Source organism: Dicentrarchus labrax, unplaced genomic scaffold, assembly GCF_905237075.1.
Source record: "Dicentrarchus labrax unplaced genomic scaffold, dlabrax2021, whole genome shotgun sequence".
NCBI classification, from domain to species: Eukaryota; Metazoa; Chordata; class Actinopteri; family Moronidae; genus Dicentrarchus; species Dicentrarchus labrax.
In genome coordinates, this window is record NW_026136704.1 from 30738790 (window position 1) to 30756332 (window position 17543).

The 17543-nt window shown below is 42.2% G+C and overlaps 1 protein-coding gene and 4 non-coding genes across 54 annotated transcripts in view; all 5 read right to left on the reverse strand.

The window, feature by feature from the left end:
* aamdc (adipogenesis associated, Mth938 domain containing) overlaps positions 1-17543 on the reverse strand; it is a 64627-nt gene that overhangs the window by 2082 nt on the left and 45002 nt on the right. For 13 of the 50 annotated variants that reach the window (XM_051398674.1, XM_051398665.1, XM_051398680.1 and 10 more), the window contains one exon: positions 3482-3532. The exons of 20 other annotated variants lie outside the window; for them this stretch is intronic. The gene's annotated coding sequence lies outside the window, so the exon portion shown is untranslated. Of the gene's footprint in view, positions 1-911; positions 978-3481; positions 3533-6197; positions 6260-10212; positions 10264-17543 lie in introns of those variants that run through there. 17 more of the 50 variants (XM_051398687.1, XM_051398670.1, XM_051398696.1 and 14 more) reach the window with 5 other exon arrangements.
* Positions 519-709, reverse strand: LOC127363258 (U2 spliceosomal RNA). The gene has a single exon (XR_007884749.1). It is a non-coding gene; the product is annotated as a U2 spliceosomal RNA (small nuclear RNA).
* Positions 5804-5994, reverse strand: LOC127363259 (U2 spliceosomal RNA). The gene has a single exon (XR_007884750.1). It is a non-coding gene; the product is annotated as a U2 spliceosomal RNA (small nuclear RNA).
* On the reverse strand, positions 8773-8936 carry LOC127363237 (U1 spliceosomal RNA). Its single transcript, XR_007884729.1, has one exon. It is a non-coding gene; the product is annotated as a U1 spliceosomal RNA (small nuclear RNA).
* LOC127363220 (U1 spliceosomal RNA) lies at positions 13915-14078 on the reverse strand. Its single transcript, XR_007884712.1, has one exon. It is a non-coding gene; the product is annotated as a U1 spliceosomal RNA (small nuclear RNA).

The following is a 17543-nucleotide window of genomic DNA, read 5'->3' on the forward strand; positions in this document are numbered from 1 at the left end:
ATAAAAACACTAAAAACACTTTTTCTCCCACACTTTACGACCACTTCCTGTTTCTTTGTCTCCCGGGCAACGGGGCCGTCCTGTTACTGCCACCTGCTGGTCTGGAGTGAATCAGGATTTTCACAATAAAGTTCAACAGCAACACAAACTGCAGCCTCTAAAATGATTTTACAGTTGAATCCCCCTCTAAAACTGTTCAACACAAACTGAACATTATAACCTCCATTAGAGGAGGATTTATTACAGAGCTGTTGTATTAGACTGCATTTTACTGTTAACCAACTACAGTCTTTAAAATATCGACAGTGAACACATTTACATTTACAATCTCTTTGTCTCACTCAAAAGTTTATTGTTCATTTAACTGAACAGTTGCAAACAATATGTCTCCACTCTGCAGCCTCATGCTCTTAAAACGTTTAATCTAACAACAACATACAGAGTCTGTACAAGATACTACTCTACTATTAACTCACTACATCCTTTATAATATCGATTATTGATGTTAGACAATCAGAGGGGGGTGCACCGGTCCTGGAAGTACTGCAATACCAGGTCGATGCGTGGAGTGGACGGAGCAAGCCCCTATTCCATCTCCCAGTTCCAAAAATCAATTTAATATATGGTCCCCGGGTAGGGGACGTATCAGATATTAAACTGATAAGAACAGATACTACACTTGATCTTAGCCAAAAGGCCGAGAAGCGATACTGAACTACAGTCGGAGGTACGGAGCTCTTTCTCCGCACCGGGACCCTCACTGACGGTTCACAGCCCGACGGAACAACGTGAACACAGTCGAGACAAATACAATAAAGTAAAGTAAAGTAAAGTAAAGAACAACAAACTACAGTCGGAGAAAATGTCGCAGAATCGCTAAAAATAAAGAAAGTTTAAAGAAATAACTTTACCAAACGCGGCTCGTCGCCACTTCCCGATCACGTGCTGTCTCCTAATCCAATCAGACGCTTTCAGCAACGTCACAACCCAAACAACTTTTTTTTTTTTTAATATATCAACTTTATTTAAATATTCGATTTACAAATTATGTCAAACAATAACACACAACACAATACATATGAGCTGTTTTACAGATACAAAAACAGGGTCAAAACAACCCAAACAACCGTCTGTTCATAAATATCACTATTTACATATATACCGTATTGACCCGAATATAAGACGGAAAAATACTTTTCACTGGGTTCCTCCTCCTCACTCGCACTGTCGTTGTCGCTGTCTGTCGCTGCCGCCGGCAGGCTAACACACCCACTCCAGCCGACTTGTTTACTGTACATGCTTGTTTACAGGATCACGTTAGGGTCACACTGCACTAAACGCTGACGGAGAGAAAAGCGCTCATATGGTGCTACCTATTGTTTTACATGGGTTACTCCTTAGACCCCGAATATAAGACGAGGCGTCATTTTCAGGCATTTTCAAGGGAAAAAATATCGTCTTATATTCGGATCAATACGGTATATCACTATTTATAGATATATATAATAATAATAATAATAATACATTTTATTTATAAGCGCTTTTCTAAATACTCAAAGACACTTTACATAAGAAAAATAAAATAAAAAATAGAATAAACATAAAAGCAGCCAAACAACATCAAATAGTAAAACATTAAAAACACATCAGACTTAGCTAAGCATTAAAAGCAATTTTAAAAAGGTGAGTTTTTGTCAGTGATTTGAATGTTGGAAGGTCGGTACAGTCACGGATGGGTTTGGGGAGAGAGTTCCAGAGGGAGGGGGCAGCTACAGAGAACGCTCTGTCGCCCCAGGTTCGGTGCTTGGTCCGGGGGTGGAGGAGTCAGGAGGTTTGCTTCAGATGAGCGGAGGCTGCGGGATGGATTGTGGCGATGGAGCAGGTCAGTCAGGTAGGAAGGAGCCTGGTTATGGAGGGCTTTGTGTGTAAGGAGGAGGATTTTGAACTGAATGCGCTGTGGAACTGGGAGCCAGTGGAGGGTCTGGAGGACGGGAGTGATGTGATCACGGGTGCGGGTGTGGGTGAGCATACGTGCAGCGGAGTTTTGGATGTATTGTAGCTTATTTAGAGTTTTGGATGGTGTGCCATAGAGGATGCTGTTGCAGTAGTCGATTCTGGAGGTGATGAAGGCGTGGATGAGGGTTTCAGCAGCAGAGAAGGAGAGTGATGGGCGAAGACGGGCAATGTTCTTGAGATGAAAGAAGGCAGTTCTCGTGATTAGGTTTATGTGATGTTCAAAGGAGAGGTTAGTGTCAAAGATGACTCCGAGGTTGCGACTGTGGGGGGGATGGAGACAGGGTGGAGTTGTCAATGGTGAGGTGGAAACTGTCTGTGGTTTTGGTGAGGGATTTGGGGCCGATAATGATAAGGTCTGATTTGTCACAGTTGAGTTTGAGAAAGTTGGAATGCATCCAGGATTTGATGTCGGTGAGGCAGTTGGAGAGAGTCGAGTGAGTGCCCGGGGTGATGGATTTGGTGGAGATATAAAGCTGGACGTCATCGGCATAACAGTGGAAGTGGAGACCATGGTGGCGAATGATGTTGCCAATGGGGAGCAGGTAGAGTATGAAGAGGAGAGGACCAAGCACCGAACCCTGGGGGACGCCTTGGGACAGGGGAGCAGTGGAGGAGGTGCAGTTGTTGACATGGATGAATTGTTGTCGGTCTGTGAGGTAAGATTTTAGCCAGGAAAGTGCAGTGCCAGTGATGCTGAGAGAGGACTCAAGAACACAAACTGTCATAATTCAGCTAAACTCTATCTGCCTTCTGAGGACATGCAATCGAGGACCACTATCCCCAAATCACACAGTAAATAGGGGGTTTTAAACAGATGGACTTTATCTAAATAAACTAAAAGGAATTTAAGGATCTGATTTTTGAAAATTAAAACACAGTTCCCAAAATTATTCCTCCACTCTTTCCATCCTTGGTTCTTTAAACATATTGACCTGATATCTAAATCTGTCATCCTTTGTAAAATGTTGAAGATCAAGGCCCAAAACAATATTAAATAACCACAAATGTTCCCACAACAGCGGCTCTGTTCATAAGTACAGCACTCTACAACAATCAGCTACAGCATATAGCTTCTCAATATGTTCTTTATTCTCCCTTAGGAGTGAACAACGGGTTAAAAAGCTGCACACGTTTCCTGATAACGCGCTGAAGCAGCAGAGGTGTGTAACTCGCAGTAAGACAAGCTGAGATTAACATTAACATCTGTCAGCTGCAAAAGCCAAAACCTTCCACCTCCAGTTCTGCTGTTATTCATAGGAGCTGACTGGGAGCTATTTCTGTACGGGACTGCAGACGGGCTCGTGCTACCCACCCAACCAATAACAACTATGTTAAAATCTGCCTTTGCATTAGTAAACACCAACAGATTAAACACAATTATAAAAAAGGACTTTAAATGCAGTTTTGAGAAGTTTTTAAAGATATAAAAGGAAATCATGAAGCGAAGGTCTGCACTGCTGCTTACCCGTTCTCGGTGTCAACAGTCTGGACACACCTCCTGAAATGATTCTTCCTCCTGTAATTAAAGAGAAACACAGCTCAGTTTAATCAGATACACACAAACATTAACTTTACCCAACTTGCGGAGATGATCCACAGATTCTATGGCGATAAGATTAAAACCATAATAACAAAGTAATGTTCTTAAATGTATAAAATAATAATAATAATAATAAACTCTGAAGGGAACCAGTCCAAACACATGTTCTAGTATAAGTGTAAACTAAAACTATTAAAGTGTGGAATGAAGAATCTGAACTGGTGCTTCAGGACTGCTTAAACAGTACAGTATGAGACAAGAGACAATACAGACTGAAGCTGGAGGGATATTACACCACTGCTGATCCCCGGAGCGTGACGCAAGGTCTGCAACACATCACAGACTACAAACAGAAGAGTTTGGGGGCCTCAACCAGATGAGTCACACTACTGGGTGAGCTCAACGAGTTCTACGCTCGTATCGAGGCCCTCAACGCCAGCCGACAGGGAGAGATTCTGGCCACCGAGGGCAAACTGGACCCACCACTCTGTGCGTCACCGGTAGAGGTGCGCTCCGCTCTGAGGAGAACAAACCCACGGAAGGCAGCTGACCCAGATAACATCCCCGGGCGTGCACTCAGGGTTTGCTCATCAGAGCTGACGGAGGTGTTAACAGACATCTACAACCTGTCCCTCGCTCAGGCCTCGGACCCCACCTGCTTCAAGTCCACCACCATCGTGCCCCTCCCAAACAAGGACACTGTGACCTGTCTGAATGACTATCGGCCTGTCGCACTCACTCCAATTGTGATGAAGTGTTTTGAAAGGATAGTCATAACACATCAAAAGGCCATCCCGGGCCACCTTGGACCCCTTACAGTTATCATAGAGACAGAATCGTTCCACAGACGATGCTGTCAACGCTGCCATCCACACTGCCCTCACACACTTAGAAGCCAACGACACGTGTAAGAATGTTTTTCATGGACTACAGCTCAGCATTCAGAACAGTCATTACATTCAGGCTCTCTGTAAAGCTCCTCATGCTCGGACTGACACCCTCCCTCTGTAACTGGGTGCTGAACTTCCTCACAGACAGACCCCAGTCAGTCAGAGTTGGAAACCGGACATCAGGCATCAGAACTGTGAGCACAGGGACCCCCCCAGGGCTTCGTGCTAAGTCCGCTGCTCTACACCCTCTTTACCTACGACTGTGTGTCCTCCCAGACCAACACCTGCATCATAAAGTCTGCGGACGACACTGATTATTGATCCTAGGAGGGGGGGGAGGGAACAGCACTGCCCACTGTACATCAGTGAGACAGAGGCAGAGAGGGTGACAAACTTTAAATTCCTCTGAACCCATATCAGTGAGGACCTCACCTGGTCTCACCACACCCACCAGCTCCTGAAGGAAGCCCAGCAGAGACTTCTTAAGCAGGCTGAGGACATTTGGTAAGTCAAGATCCTCAGCAACTTCTACAGATGTACAGTGGAGAGCATCATCACGGGCTCAGTTACAGTGTGGCAGCTGTACTGCTCAGGACAGGAAGGCTCTCCAGCGTGTCATAAAAACTGCACAATTCATCTCTGCAGCAGCCTTCCCATCACTGCAGGACATCTACACAACCAGGGTCCTCAGGAGGGCCCACAACATCATAAAGGACAATACACACCCACAACACAGTCTCTGCACACTTGTGCCGTCAGGCAGGCGCTGCAGGAGTGTGAAAGCAAGGACGACAAGACTCTCTAACAGTTTTTACCCCAAGGCCATCAAACTCTTAAACAGTACAGCCCCTTACTGTACATATGACAATAAACCTCTTGAATTTAGTGGAGAACAGAAACTGAACATTTGAGCCAGAACAGAGTTTCCTAATGTTAACTCTCTACTACAGTTCATTCATTCGCTCGTTCATTCATCAGGAAACTCTGCAAACTAAAGTGAGCAATAAAATATTAGCAGATTTTTACTGACAGTTTACTTCAATAGATGTTCACAGAGAGCCACTGATGTGTGATTTCATTAGAGTATCATCAGCTGAACCTGAATTAAATTAAATATGTCTGAGGGATCATTAAACATTATTACAGGAACTTCTCTGGGTCTTAAAATAGTAGCACACAAAGTACAAAGTATTAATCTCATAAGGACATTGAGAGAACAACAACTATAATATGCTGTATAGTTTACAACAGAGTTCAACAGCACAAACTGCAACCTCTCAAATAATCATAATGTTGAACCAACATCAACTGACTGCAGTTAATATATTTAAGATTATTAACATTAGACAATCAGAGGGGGGGGTGCACCGGTCCTGGAAGTACTGCAATACCAGGTCGATGCGTGGAGTGGACGGAGCAAGCCCCTATTCCATCTCCCAGTTCCAAAAATCAATTTAATATATGGTCCCCGGGTAGGGGACGTATCAGATATTAAACTGATAAGAACAGATACTACACTTGATCTTAGCCAAAAGGCCGAGAAGCGATACTGAACTACAGTCGGAGGTACGGAGCTCTTTCTCCGCACCGGGACCCTCACTGACGGTTCACAGCCCGACGGAACAACGTGAACACAGTCGAGACAAATACAATAACAATAAAGTAAAGTAAAGTAAAGTACAACAAACTACAGTCGGAGAAAATGTCGCAGAACCGCTAAAAATAAAGAAAGTTTAAAGAAATAACTTTACCAAACGCAGCTCGTCGCCACTTCCCGATCACGTGCTGTCTCCTAATCCAATCAGACGCCTTCAGCAACGTCACAACCCAAACAACTGTCTGTTCATAAATATCACTAATTATATATATATATATATATATATATATATATATATATATATATATGAAAACACCTATAATACTGATAATAACAGAATCCTCTGCAGGAAACAAATAATGAACTTTTTATGACAATTTCTCTGCTTTCAACAACAAACGGAGCTCCGACAGCCTCTAGTGGACATAAGGTCTAACTGCAGCTAGTGCACATTTAAAAACATCCTCCTTCTAAATACTATACATTATTTTATTCTTTAATTATGTGCAAACTGCTAATTTTATTTATTATTTACATGTTTTTTTAAATGAATTATTTTGGTAATAAATAATAAAGCATGTAATAAATATCACTATATATATATATATATATATATATATATATATATCACTATTTATATATATATACAGTGGGTACGGAAAGTATTCAGACCCCTTTACATTTTTCACTCTTTGTTTCATTGCAGCCATTTGCTAAAATCAAAAAAGTTCATTTTATTTCTCATTAATGTACACTCAGCACCCCATCTTGACAGAAAAAAACAGAAATGTAGAAATTTTTGCAAATTTATTAAAAAAGAAAAACTGAAATATCACATGGTCATAAGTATTCAGACCCTTTTCTCAGTATTGAGTAGAAGCACCCTTTTGAGCTACTACAGCCATGAGTCTTCTTGGGAATGATGCAACAGGTTTTTCACACCTGGATTTGGGGATCCTCTGCCATTCTTCCTTGCAGATCCTCTCCAGTTCTGTCAGGTTGGATGGTGAACGTTGGTGGACAGCCATTTTCAGATCTCTCCAGAGATGCTCAATTGGGTTTAGGTCAGGGCTCTGGCTGGGCCAGTCAAGAATGGTCACAGAGTTGTTCCGAAGCCACTCCTTTGTTATTTTAGCTGTGTGCTTAGGGTTATTGTCTTGTTGGAAGGTGAACCTTCGGCCCAGTCTGAGGTCCTGAGCACTCTGGAAGAGGTTTTCTTCCAGGATATCTCTGTACTTGGCCGCATTCATCTTTCCTTCAATTGCAGCCAGTCGTCCTGTCCCTGCAGCTGAAACACATCCCCATAGCCTGATGCTGCCACCACCATGTTTCACTGTTGGGATTGTATTGGGCAGGTGATGAGCAGTGCCTGGTTTTCTCCACACATACCGCTTAGAATTAATGCCAAAAAGTTAAATCTTGGTCTCATCAGACCAGAGAATCTTATTTCTCATAGTCTGGGAGTCCTTCATGTGTTTTTTGGCAAACTCTATGCCGGCTTTCATATGTCTTGCACTGAGGAGAGGCTTCCGTCGGGCCACTCTGCCATAAAGCCCCGACTGGTGCAGGGCTGCAGTGATAGTTGACTTTGTGGAACTTTCTCCCATCTCCCTACTGCATCTCTGGAGCTCAGCCACAGTGATCTTTGGGTTCTTCTTTACCTCTCTCACCAAGGCTCTTCTCCCACGATTGCTCAGTTTGGCTGGACGGCCAGGTCTAGGAAGAGTTCTGGTCGTCCCAAACTTCTTCCATTTAAGGATTATGGAGGCCACTGTGCTCTTAGGAACCTTGAGTGCTGCAGAAATTCTTTTGTAACCTTGGCCAGATCTGTGCCTTGTCACAATTCTGTCTCTGAGCTCCTTGGGCAGTTCCTTCGACCTCATGATTCTCATTTGCTCTGACATGCACTGTGAGCTGTAAGGTCTTATATAGACAGGTGTGTGCCTTTCCTAATCAAGTCCAATCAGTTTAATTAAACACAGCTAGACTCCAATGAAGGAGCAGGACCATCTCAAGGAGGATCAGAAGAAATGGACAGCATGTGAGTTAAATATGAGTGTCACAGCAAAGGGTCTGAATACTTATGACCATGTGATATTTCACTTTTTCTTTTTTAATAAATTTGCAAAAATTTCTACATTTCTGTTTTTTCCTGTCAAGATGGGGTGCTGAGTGTACATTAATGAGAAATAAAATGAACTTTTTTGATTTTAGCAAATGGCTGCAATGAAACAAAGAGTGAAAAATTTAAAGGGGTCTGAATACTTTCCGTACCCACTGTAAATATCAATATATATATATATATATATAAAACACCTATAATACTGATAATAACAGAATCCTCTGCAGGGAACAAATAATGAACTTTTTGTGACAATTTCTCTGCTTTCAACAACAAACGGAGCTCCGACAGCCTCTAGTGGACATAAGGTCTAACTGCAGCTAGTGCACATTTAAAAACATCCTCCTTCTAAATACTATAAATTATTTTATTCTTTAATTATGTGCAAACTGCTAATTTTATTTATTATTTACATGTTTTTTAAATGAATTATTTTGGTAATAAATAATAAAGCATAATAACAGTCTGAATAAGTGAGTGTAACTTCTGTGTGGTATATTACTGTCTGACAATAACAGGAGAGAATATGGAGAAGAGTTACAAACACTGACTGTAAATATTTCTGCACATTAATGGTCTTTAAATGATTTCTTTTCAACATGTATATCAGGGGTCAGCGCGAACGCAGTCCCCCACTACCACAAATTATGCAGTCGAGATTCCCACATTTGGGGAATTCGTTGAGGTCAACCCAACCGGAGTGCAATGGTCAGGCCTCGCCCAAGGTGAACCACCTTCTTGATCATGGTATCTCCCCTGCCAGGTAAGTATGAGTTGTCCAGCTCAGAGACAGGGAGCTCTCTCACAGACACACCGTGTTAACTGATGGTGCTAATAATCGCTATATATTACTGAAACCAGAGGATGTAGAAGGTGAGTGAAACTGCAGAACATAATACAGAAGATACAGTTTTCAACTAAAGCTGATAAAGATTATTTAGATTTTACTTGATATATAAAGTTTATGTTTCCCATAATGCAATGCGGTATGGCTACATTAGCAGCTAACACAAATCAGCAGTTTGTTTCTATTTTACCTCCAACAAATGAACAACAGTCCAACAACAAGTTCAAGTGAGACAAAGCTGAATCAAACTGCAATCAGAGGCTGTTTGATCCACATTTACAATCCAGAAAAAAACAACTAAAAACACTAAAAACACTAAAAACACTTTTTCTCCCACACTTTACAACCACTTCCTGTTTCTTTGTCTCCCGGGCAACGGGGCCGTCCTGTTACTGCCACCTGCTGGTCTGGAGTGAATCAGGATTTTAACAATAAAGTTCAACAGCAACACAAACTGTCATAATTCAGCTAAACTCTATCTGCCTTCTGAGGACATGCAATCGAGGACCACTTTCCCCAAATCACACAGTAAATAGGGGTTTTAAACACATGGACTTTATCTAAATAAACTAAAAGGAATTTAAGGATCAGAATTTTGAAAATTAAAACACAGTTCCCAAAATTATTCCTCCACTCTTTCCATCCTTGGTTCTTTAAACATATTGACCTGATATCTAAATCTGTCATCCTTTGTAAAATGTTGAAGATCAAGGCCCAAAACAATATTAAATAACCACAAATGTTCCCACAACAGCGGCTCTGTTCATAAGTACAGCACTCTACAACAATCAGCTACAGCATATAGCTTCTCAATATGTTCTTTATTCTCCCTTAGGAGTGAACAAAGGGTTAAAAAGCTGCACACGTTTCCTGATAACGCGCTGAAGCAGCAGAGGTGTGTAACTCGCAGTAAGACAAGCTGAGATTAACATTAACATCTGTCAGCTGCAAAAGCCAAAACCTTCCACCTCCAGTTCTGCTGTTATTCATAGGAGCTGACTGGGAGCTATTTCTGTACGGGACTGCAGACGGGCTCGTGCTACCCACCCAACCAATAACAACTATGTTAAAATCTGCCTTTGCATTAGTAAACACCAACAGATTAAACACAATTATAAAAAAGGAGTTGAAATGCAGTTTTGAGAAGTTTTTAAAGATATAAAAAGAAATCATGAAGCGAAGGTCTGCACTGCTGCTTACCCGTTCTCGATGTCAACAGTTTGGACACACCTCCTGAAATGATTCTTCCTCCTGTAATTAAAGAGAAACACAGCTCAGTTTAATCAGATACACACAAACATTAACTTTACCCAACTTGCAGAGATGATCCACAGATTCTATGGTGATAAGAATAAAACCATAATAACAAAGTAATGTTCTTAAATGTATAAAATAATAATAATAATAAACTCTGAAGGGAACCAGTCCAAACACATGTTCTAGTATAAGTGTAAACTAAAACTATTAAAGTGTGGAATGAAGAATCTGAACTGGTGCTTCAGGACTGCTTAAACAGTACAGTATGAGACAAGAGACAATACAGACTGAAGCTGGAGGGATATTACACCACCGCTGATCCCCGGAGCGTGACGCAAGGTCTGCAACACATCACAGACTACAAACAGAAGAGTTTGGGGGCCTCAACCAGCAGAGTCACACTACCGGGTGAGCTCAACGAGTTCTACGCTCGTATCGAGGCCCTCAACGCCAGCCGACAGGGAGAGATTCTGGCCACTGAGGGCAAACTGGACCCACCACTCTGTGCGTCACCGGTAGAGGTGCGCTCTGCTCTGAGGAGAACAAACCCACGGAAGGCAGCTGACCCAGATAACATCCCCGGGCGTGCACTCAGGGTTTGCTCATCAGAGCGGACGGAGGTGTTAACAGACATCTACAACCTGTCCCTCGCTCAGGCCTCGGACCCCACCTGCTTCAAGTCCACCACCATCGTGCCCCTCCCAAACAAGGACACTGTGACCTGTCTGAATGACTATCGGCCTGTCGCACTCACTCCAATTGTGATGAAGTGTTTTGAAAGGATAGTCATAACACATCAAAAAGGCCATCCCGGGCCACCTTGGACCCCTTACAGTTATCATAGAGAGAGATCCAAGATCTGCCACTGCCATCCACACTGCCCTACACACTAGGTTTTACCTCCGGGTCAGGGCAACAGCCTTTCAGCAACTATATAACCATATATATAAAATATATATATATATATATATATATATATATATATATATATATATATATATAAATAGTGATCTCTCTCTCTATAGATATAACTATTTCTATACATATAGATACAGTCATGGACGAAAGTATTGGCACCCCTGGAACCTTTCCAGAAAATGCACCATTTCTCCCAGAAAAGTGTTGCAATTACAAATGTTTTGTTATACACATGTTTATTTCCTTTAAGTGCATTGGGACGACACAAAAAAGCAGAAGAAAAAAGCCAAATTTGACATCATTTTACACAAAACTCAAAAATTGGGTCGGACAAAATCATTGGCACCCTCAACTTAATATTTGGTTGCACACCTTTTGGAGAAAATAACTGAAACCAATCGCTTCTTATAACCATCAACAAGTTTCCTACACCTCTCAACTGGAATTTTGGATCACTCTTCTTTTGCTAACTGCTCCAGGTCCCTCAGATTTGAAGGGTGCCTTCTCGCAACAGAAATTTTGAGATCTTTCCATAGGTGTTCTATGGGATTTAGATCCGGACTCATTGCTGCCCACTTCAGAATTCTCCAGCACTTTGTCTCCAACCATTTCTGGGTGCTTTGTGCAGTATGTTTTGGGTCATTGTCCTACTGGAACACCCATGACCTCTGATGCAGACCCAGCTTTCCGACACTAGGCCCCACATTACGGGCCAAAATCTTTTGATAGTCTCCACAAAATCTACGCACCCAGTGCCAGAGGCAGCAAAACAACCCCAAAACATCTTTGAACCTCCACCATATTTGACCCTAGGTACCGTGTTCTTTTCTTTGTAGGCCTCATTCTGTTTTCTGTAAACAGTAGAATCACGTGCTTTGCTAAAAAGCTCTACCTTAGTCTCATCTGTCCACAAAACATTCTCCTAGAAGGATTGAGGCTTACTCAGGTATGTATTTCTTTTTTTTTTTTTTTTTTTTTTTTTTTTTTGGGGGGGGTGTTTTTCTCCGTCCCCCTCCCATCGTTTTTTTTCTTTTATAGAGGAGGAGTTTGGGGGGGGGGGAAAACCGTTGCACCCTGAGTCTGCAGGACAGCCTGAATTTGTGTGGAAGTTGACTGAGGGTGTTTATCCACCATTCGAAACATCCTGCGTTGCATTCTTTCATCAATTTTTCTCTTCTGTCCATGTCCAGGGAGATTTGCCACAGTTCCATGGGTTATAAACTTCTTGATTATATTGCGCACAGTTGACAAAGGAACTTTAAGATCTCTGGAGATTGACTTGTAATCTTGAGATTGTTGATATTTTTCCACAATTTTGCTTCTTAAGTCCACAGACAATTCTCGGCTCTTCTTTCTCTTCTCCATGCTTGGTGTGGCACACACAGGCACGCAACACAAAGGTTGAGTCAACTTTTATAAACTCTAACTGGCTTCAGTTTCAATTTCTATATATTGCCAGCACCTGTTACTTGTCACAGGTGAGTTTAAACGAAGATCACATGCTTGAAATGAAATTATTTACCCACAGTTTTAGTAGGGCGCCAATGATTTTGTCCAGTCGATTTTTGTGTAAAATGATGTCAAATTTGGCTTTTTTCTTCTGCTTTTTTGTGTTGTTCCAATGCACTTAAAGGAAATAAACATGTGTATAACAAAACATTTGTAATTGCAACACTTTTCTGGGAGAAATGGTGCATTTTCTGGAAAAGTTCCAGGGGTGCCAATACTTTCGTCCATCACTATTATATATATATATATATATATATATATATATATATATATATATATTATATATATATATATCACTATTTATATATATATAATACCTATAATACTGATAATAACAGAGTCCTCTGCGGGGGAACAAATAATGAACTCTTTATGACAATTTCTCAGTCCCTCCAGAAAAACGCGATTATGCGATCGCATAATTCAATGCATAATCAGCTTAATATATGGCTGATTTCCGCACAAAATATGTGGGGCTTGTAGATTTCATAATCCCCGCATTTTCGTTGCAAAAAGTCACATATATCTTCGCAGAAAGTTGAAAAATGTTGCGTTTACTTCACACAAGAGCAGCCATTTTCCCCTGTTGCCGTAATGAAGTGACGTAATTACGCGACGTGAACGTCATCGAAAAGCTACAAACTCTGCGATGAAGCCGCAATTTCATTGCATAAAATTGCATAAATTGTCGCATATTCCATCGCGTTTTTTAAGAAAACGTACTACATAATCAAGGATTTTGGCCCGAAACAATCACAAAAAAACTCCGGTTTTCTGGAGGGACTGAGACAGCCTCTAGTGGACATAAGGTCTAACTGCAGCTAGTGCACATTTAAAAACATCCTCCTTCTAAATACTATAAATTATTTTAACTGCGAATCATGTCAATATCAGATTATATCTGACTTAATTTTTTTTCACGTCATTTTCATATTGTAACATCAAACTTTAATCTTAATTTTATCTAATATTTAACTATTTAACATGTGTAATGGTCCTTCTGAGGCCATTTTATCTATTATTTACATGTTTTTTAAATTAATTATTTTGGTAATAAATAATAAAGCATAATAACAGTCTGAATAAGTGAGTGTAACTTCTGTGTGGTATATTACTGTCTGACAACAACAGGAGAGAATATGGAGAAGAGTTACAACCCCTGACGATAGACTCCTGTACATTAATGGTTTTTAGATAATTTCTTTTCAACATGTTTATCAGGGGAGAGCGCGAACGCAGTCCCCCACTACCAGAAATTATGCAGTCGAGATTCCCACATTTGGGGAATTCGCAGAGGTCAGCTCAACCGGAGTGCAATGGCTGAGCCTCGCCCTGGGTGAACCACCTTCTTGATCATGGTATCTCCCCTGCCAGGTAAGTATGAGTTGTCCAGCTCAGAGACAGGGAGCTCTCTCACAGACACACCGTGTTAACTGATGGTGCTAATAATCGATATATTACTGAAACCAGAGGATGTAGAAGGTGAGTGAAACTGCAGAACATAATACAGAAGATACAGTTTTGAACTAAAGCTGATAAAGATTATTTAGATTTTACTTGATATATAATGGTTATATTTCCCACAATGCAATGCTGTATCCCCACATCAACAGCTAACCTGAAATCAGCAGTTTGTTTCTATTTTACCTCCAACAAATGAACAACAGTCCAACAAGTTCAAGTGAGCCAAAGCTGAATCAAACTGCAATCAGAGGCTGTTTGATCCACATTTACAATCCAGAAAAGAGAATAAAAACACTAAAAACACTAAAAACACTTTTTCTCCCACACTTTACAACCACTTCCTGTTTCTTTGTCTCCCGGGCAACGGGGCCGTCCTGTTACTGCCACCTACTGGTCTGGAGTGAAGCAGGATTTTAACAATAAAGTTCAACAGTAACACAAACTGCAGCCTCTAAAGAGATCATACAGTTGAATCAACACAAACTGAACATTATGTGTTTATTTATTTATTTATTATACGCTGTGGTGTGACGGGGAGGAGACAATCGGGACTTACGGTGCCAATAAACTGAGCAAGCTGGTGAGAAAGGCCAGCTCGGTGGTGGGGATGGATCGGGACAGTGTGGAGGCTGTGACTGAGAAGAGGATGAAAAGGAAGCTGAAAGCCATCATGGACAACCTCTCTCATCCTCTCTACACTGAGCTCAGGAAGCTCAGGAGCACTTTCAGCCGCAGACTGATCCAACCTCGAGCCTCAAAGTGGTTTAAAGGTTGTTTGTACCATCGGCCATCAGGCTCCACAACCACAGCACCCACTACCTCCAAACCCTGCTGACCCGCTGACGAAGACCCGTTTTAATTCAAGCAAATTTATATTATGTACAGTTAAATTTTTTAGTCAAAGTTGCTCAAAATATTTTGCACACCATTTTACTTTCATATTGCATTTAGTGTATACAGTGACGGCCGGTGGAGATTTTGGGTGGGTGGGCTAACAAATGCATTACACTCATGAATACGTTACACTGCAGCAACAGCAACAACAGTAGCATCACATCAAGTTACAGCAACAACATTGTATACTTTGTTATAGCAAAGGCTCTACGGCAACACTGGGGAGACAAACACAAAAGATTGACCTGATGCCAAAAGAAATCTCTCTCTCTCTCTCTCTCTCTCTCTCTCTCTCTCTCTCTCTCTCTCTCTCTCTCTCTCTCTCTCTCTCTCTCTCTCTCTCTCTCTCTCTCTCTCCCCTCTGTACACATCAGCACAGGCCAATTGCGCTACAACTACATTATAGAAAAGTACCAGCAACAATTTGCACCATGCGCCAGAAATAAATCCTAAAACTAAAAGAGAGTTGTTTCAGAGCTTGGGCATACCTTATTTAAAACGCAGCTCACATCGACACAAACAGGTTAATCACCATGTCAAACTCCACCCTGCTGTACCTCACCATCAGCTCACCTTTCAGTGTCTCCCTGCAGATCATTGGCTAATGTGCACATGCAAAGACAACAAGTGCCTGGCTTTCTCAAAGCGCACTGTGCAGCTACTGACACATTATCAGAGCGGCTGCAGCTGTGTCCGCATCTGGATGTGGCTGATTGTCGTCTGTGGTCAGCAGTTCAGATATGAAGCAGGAAACATTCTCCAGGTCCTGTCTCGTTTTGAGACAATCTGTGGTCTTAGACGTGTACTTTTCAACCTGTGTGCTTGACAGGTGATCGGCTGATTGACTGTCTAAAAAAGAGAACTGGTCCCCGCTGGAGTGAAGTGGGAGATTAATCGGACCCCCGCAGGGCGAACTCATGTCCCCCACAAAATATAATACAGTCCACAGTCTGTGATAGTGATTGCCACAACAGCAGAGATGGCACCACTACACCACTCGGCACACAGCAGCGTAAACCTCACAATTGAGGAGCATGAGGTGAGGCACACGCTGCGGGAGGTCAACACTTGGAAGGCGGCTGGTCCTGATGGCGTCCCGGGACGCGTGCTGAAGGACTGTGCTGATCAGCTGGCCGGAATCTTCACAAAGATCTTCAACCAGTCCCTGGAACAGTCCACTGTCCCACCCTGCCTGAAATCCTCAACCATAGTCCCACTGCCCAAGAAACCTCACATCTCTAGCCTCAACGATTACAGACCAGTAGCACTCACCCCAGTGGTGATGAAGTGCTTTGAGAAACTGGTCCGTAGTCACATCACAGCTGCCCTGCCCCGCAGCCTTGATCCCCACCAGTTTGCCCACAGAGCGAACCGATCTACAGAAGTCCCTTGCTCTACTCCCTCTACACACACGACTGCTCCCCTGTCCATCACAGCAACACCATGGTGAAGTTTGCGGATGACACCACAGTGATGGGGCTCATCTCCAGGGGCGAGGGTGAGTCTGCCTACAGAGATGAGGTGGAGCGGCTGTCAACATGGTGCAGGGACAACAACCTGCTCCTCAACACCTCAAAGACCAAAGAACTCATCATAGACTACAGGAGAAATAAAACAGAGATCCCACCATTAATCATCAGCGGGGACTGTGTGGAGAGGGTGGCAGACTTCTGCTTCCTGGGAGTCCATATCCAGGAGGACCTTTCCTGGAGTGTGAACACCTCTGAGCTGTTGAAAAAGGCCCAGCAGAGACTGTACTTCCTGAGAATACTCAGGGGGAATAACATCACACAAAGACAACTGGTGTCCTTTTACCGTGCCTCCGTTGAGAGCATACTAACATACTGCATGTGCGTATGGTACACCAGATGCACAGCGGCTCAGAGGAAAGTGCTCCAGAGGGTCATCAACACCGCTCAAAAGATCGTCGGCTGTCCTCTCCCCACACTGGAAGAACTACACAGTTCCCGTTGCCTCAAAAAGCCCAGAACATCATAAAGGACACCCACCATCCTGGTCACTCCCTGTTTGAACTGTTGCCTTCAGGCAGGCGGTACCGATCATTTAAAGCAAGGACAAATAGACTCAAACACAGTTTTTATCCAACTGCAGTAACTACCTCAATGCTGCAAAAAAATAATACGCAATGACTGGGTGTGTATGACTGTGTGTCTATGTATGCTGCTAATTATGTTACATGGTTTTATTTTAATAACACTAGCACTTAAATTATTTAGCACTTTAAATTATTATTTATTATTTTTTAAATGTATGCTAAATTAAGCACTGATCGGAGAGCACTTTAAATTTCGTTATACCTGTGACAATGACAATAAAGGTCTATTCTGTTCTTCTATTCTATTCAAAACGATATGTTCTAAGGTTTTTAATAACAGTTTTTCATCTTTACTGTAAAAGATGGGGGGGGGGACTCAGCCCTGTTAGCCCATATATACCAGCCGTCCCTGACTGTATATACCTTTCTTTAG